The sequence below is a fragment of the Convolutriloba macropyga genome, unplaced genomic scaffold (assembly GCF_964194025.1).
Source record: "Convolutriloba macropyga unplaced genomic scaffold, txConMacr16.3 SCAFFOLD_4900, whole genome shotgun sequence".
NCBI classification, from domain to species: Eukaryota; Metazoa; Xenacoelomorpha; order Acoela; family Convolutidae; genus Convolutriloba; species Convolutriloba macropyga.
Window position 1 is genome coordinate 1 of NW_027453352.1, and position 5,000 is coordinate 5,000.

Genomic DNA, 5,000 nt, shown 5'->3' on the forward strand with positions numbered 1-5,000 from the left:
GGGCGCCCACTGAACTTGCTCCGAGCCAAAGGCTCGAAAAAACACAGCTTAGCCTCAGATCCTTTACATAGAAGGCTAGCTAAAATAAACTTACCTTGGACGAGGGTAAAGTTTAGTCAGTTCTTAGGGGAGAGTAATCCACAGCTTCTCGCCCTCTGAACATTCTCCCAGATATGTAGGTCTGGGAGAGTCTCCTCCTGTTCTTCGGAATCTGGAGGTAGACAAAGACAGTACGATACGATCTTGCATCGGGATGACTAACCGATAATGATCATAATCTGACAATTTTTCCGGCTTGAGGCACCGGAGTCAGATTAAAGACACATACTGAACTAAAGGCGTATGTGCAAAGCTTGTCGGAGTGTAGAGAGTCAAGCTGAGTTGACTCGTCACGTGGTGATGACAACAGCCATGTGCAAAACACTCACAACTTTATCGTCTATGTGGAAAAGGTTGCTAACAGCGCTCTCTATGAGAGGCCCTCGCATATAACTATACGAGGAAAAGGCGATAGAGTTGTTTGAATGTGGGGCAGGTTCATCGACAAGCTAAGTTGATCACATTCTTGTTGTGGCATCCTACTAGAATTGGTCACGGTCTGCACCAACTCTCCCCAAGTTGGCCAGACTTAAAACTAGAAATAAGGTTTGCAGCTATGTGAACCTAGAAACTGTAAAGGAGTTGAAAGAACTTAAAGGAATTGAAAGAGGCCTTGAGGTATATCCTCTTGGTAAAGACCCACAAAAGCTCACAAAAGTGGCTTCGAAGGGCAAAACTGGTTCATCCAAAACAATTGGAGAGCTTAAAGCAGAACCAATTCGAATGAAACACTATTGGTGAAACTTCATCATGAGAACGTCACAAGCTGATCACGCTCTATGATATGACTAGTATTATGTTGCTTCTAGTAGGCTAAGCGCAAGCCGAAACATCAACATGTGAAAGTCGTAGAATTTTGCAATCAAACTGTGGCTAGTACTGTGATGTTACTAGTAACCTGGTGTTCCGTCATATGGCCAAGAGAGCATTTGAAGGCGAAACTTCTGCATGGGAAAGCTGCATCATGATCAAAATTTTATATCGAGTATTATGTTGACGTTAGTAGGCCTTGGCCGAAAACGCAGCATGTGAAAGGTATAGATAAAAGTTATTGTTGCAGTCAGTACTGTGTAGTTACTAGTAGCTGGATTTAAGCTCAAAATGAGACACTGTTGGTGAAACTTCATCATGAGATGTCACAAGCTGATCAAGCTCTATGATATGACTAGTATTATGTTGCTTCTAGTAGGCTAAGCGCAAGCCGAAACATCAACATGTGAAAGTCGTAGAATTTTGCGATCAAATTGTGGCTAGTACTGTGATGTTACTAGTAACCTTGTGTTACGTCATATGGCCAAGAGAGCATTTGAAGGCGAAACTTCTGCATGGGGAAGCTGCATCATGAACAAAAGTTTATATCGAGTATTATGTTGACATTAGTAGGCCCTGGCCGAAAGCGCAGCATGTGAAAGGTATAGATAAAAGTTATCGTTGCAGTCAGTACTGTGTAGTTACTAGTAGCTGGATTTAAGCTCGAAATGAGACACTGTTGGTGAAACTTCATCATGAGAACGTCACAAGCTGATCACGCTCCATGATATGACTAGTATTATGTTGCTTCTAGTAGGCTAAGCGCAAGCCGAAACATCAACATGTGAAAGTCGTAGAATTTTGCGATCAAATTGTGGCTAGTACTGTGATGTTACTAGTAACCTTGTGTTACGTCATATGGCCAAGAGAGCATTTGAAGGCGAAACTTCTGCATGGGGAAGCTGCATCATGAACAAAAGTTTATATCGAGTATTATGTTGACGTTAGTAGGCCCTGGCCGAAAGCGCAGCATGTGAAAGGTATAGATAAAAGTTAGCGTTGCAGTCAGTACTGTGTAGTTACTAGTAGCTGGATTTAAGCTCGAAATGAGACACTGTTGGTGAAACTTCATCATGAGAACGTCACAAGCTGATCACGCTCTATGATATGACTAGTATTATGTTGCTTCTAGTAGGCTAAGCGCAAGCCGAAACATCAACATGTGAAAGTCGTAGAATTTTGCAATCAAACTGTGGCTAGTACTGTGATGTTACTAGTAACCTTTTCTTACGTCATATGGCCAAGAGAGCATTTGAAGGCGAAACTTCTGCATGGGGAAGCTGCATCATGAACAAAAGTTTATATCGAGTATTATGTTGACGTTAGTAGGCCCTGGCCGAAAGCGCAGCAGTGAAAGGTATAGATAAAAGTTATCGTTGCAGTCAGTACTGTGTAGTTACTAGTAGCTGGATTTAAGCTCGAAGTGAGACACTGTTGGTGAAACTTCATCATGAGAACGTCACAAGCTGATCACGCTCTATGATATGACTAGTATTATGTTGCTTATAGTAGGCTAAGCGCAAGCCGAAACATCAACATGTGAAAGTCGTAGAATTTTGCGATCAAATTGTGGCTAGTACTGTGATGTTACTAGTAACCTTGTGTTACGTCATATGGCCAAGAGAGCATTTGAAGGCGAAACTTCTGCATGGGGAAGCTGCATCATGAACAAAAGTTTATATCGAGTATTATGTTGACGTTAGTAGGCCCTGGCCGAAAGCGCAGCATGTGAAAGGTATAGATAAAAGTTAGCGTTGCAGTCAGTACTGTGTAGTTACTAGTAGCTGGATTTAAGCTCGAAATGAGACACTGTTGGTGAAACTTCATCATGAGAACGTCACAAGCTGATCACGCTCTATGATATGACTAGTATTATGTTGCTTCTAGTAGGCTAAGCGCAAGCCGAAACATCAACATGTGAAAGTCGTAGAATTTTGCAATCAAACTGTGGCTAGTACTGTGATGTTACTAGTAACCTTTTCTTACGTCATATGGCCAAGAGAGCATTTGAAGGCGAAACTTCTGCATGGGGAAGCTGCATCATGAACAAAAGTTTATATCGAGTATTATGTTGACGTTAGTAGGCCCTGGCCGAAAGCGCAGCATGTGAAAGGTATAGATAAAAGTTATCGTTGCAGTCAGTACTGTGTAGTTACTAGTAGCTGGATTTAAGCTCGAAGTGAGACACTGTTGGTGAAACTTCATCATGAGAACGTCACAAGCTGATCACGCTCTATGATATGACTAGTATTATGTTGCTTATAGTAGGCTAAGCGCAAGCCGAAACATCAACATGTGAAAGTCGTAGAATTTTGCGATCAAACTGTGGCTAGTACTTTGATGATGCTTGTAGCCAACCGAATTGGTTGAAAAGCCCAATAAGTAAGCTAACTTGGGAGAGCTTGTTGGAAACCAAATGCTACTAGATTGGTCCAAATACATCCTTCAACAGGGGATCACTTGGCTCGCTTTACGAAGAGGAGCACAGCTATATGTGTTAATTCGGTATGAATCGCAAGATTTGTTTACCGACCTCTCTAACGCAAAAGGCGGTCTCGGCTTCGGCTGTTGACTGCGTCCGATTCAGGGTTATATAACTCTCGATTGAACACATTGATGTTCTATTGTTGGTGCTTCCAATAAAATTGGAACACTTAAAGCAGAACCGATTCAAATAATAGCATTCTGATCAATGATTGCATTCCTTGATCAAGAACTGCTGGAGTCATTGTGATGGCGAATTTTCTTCATAAGAAAATTGCAAAGAGACGGAACTTAATGAGACTAGTATTATGTTGTTTCTAGTAAGCGGAAGCTGAAACAGCAACATGTGAAAATCAAGTTTTGTTCAATGATCTCGAGGCGATAAGTACTATGAAGCAACTAGTAGCCTAAGCATGACTCAGATTTGAGACAGTCAAAAAGACTGGCGAAACTTCTTCACATGAAAGTTACATAGAGAACTACAAATGTATACAGCGAGTATTATGTTGTTTCTAGTAGGCGAAAGCTGAAACATCAACATGTGAAAGTTGTCTGCAAACTGTAGAACGATATGTGATTAGTACTGTGCTGTTACTAGTAGCCAGTCTGACTGTAGAAGCCAAGACAAAGGGAAACTAATGCATCTGAAAAGGACAAGTTATGGAAAGGTATGCACGATAAGTATTATGTTGTTTCTAGTAAGCGGCAGCTGAAACATCAACATGTGAACGTCGTTGTGTACAGTAACCTAGAACTATATAGTCCTTAGTAACGTGCATTTACTAGTACCTGTAATTGGTATTCAGACTCAGGCAGTTTGGAATAGTTTGGCAAAGATGCACCAGAGAAAAACTGGGATTTGATACAGAAATTGTTGAATACAAGTATTATGCTGCTTCTAGTAGGTTGAATCCGAAACATCAGCATGTGAAAATTGAAAACATTTCTGGTTCGAATTGTCACAAGTATTTGGTGATCTGAGTAGCCAAACTCACTACAACGCCAATTGAAGGCAAAAATTCTCAACGGGAAAAGCTATTCTCATTGAATGAGCTAACAAGACGAGTATTATGTTGCTTCTAGTAGGCGAAAGCCAAAACATCAACATGTGAAAGTCTTGCTGAACAAATTTAATGTTGTTGAGCTCAGTACCGTGTGAATTAGTAGCCATAATTGGCGAGCGAAAATTGAACTGGCGAAACTTCGTCTTTGGAAAATTGCAGATGCCGAGCACTTATTTTGCAACGAGTATTATGTTGACTGTAGTAAGCGAAAGCCGAAACAGCAACATGTGAAAGCTGTTGAAATTTGTGGTCATTTTGCAATAAGTACAAGGAGTGTAACTAGTAGCCAGGTCAAAATTTGGGATAAGAATGAGCAAAAATTCTGCATGAGAACAGTTGAAATTATGAAACTAAATTACAAAGACTAGTATTATGTTGTTTCGAGTACGCGAAAGCGGAAACATCAACATGTGAACGTTTGTAACGAAGTTTCGTTAATTTTCAGCCTAGTACTGAGCAAGAACGAGTAGCCTCATCTCCAATCCCACGCAAAATGTAGTGAAATATGTGAGTGAACCTTATTCACGGTGAGGGTTTCCCGAG

At 40.9% G+C, this 5,000-nt stretch overlaps 1 pseudogene; it reads left to right on the top strand.

Annotated features, from left to right (window-relative positions):
• The first annotated feature begins 3,349 nt into the window (after positions 1-3,349).
• On the top strand, positions 3,350-3,501 carry LOC142358228 (5.8S ribosomal RNA; annotated as a pseudogene).
• The last annotated feature ends 1,499 nt before the right edge of the window (positions 3,502-5,000 follow it).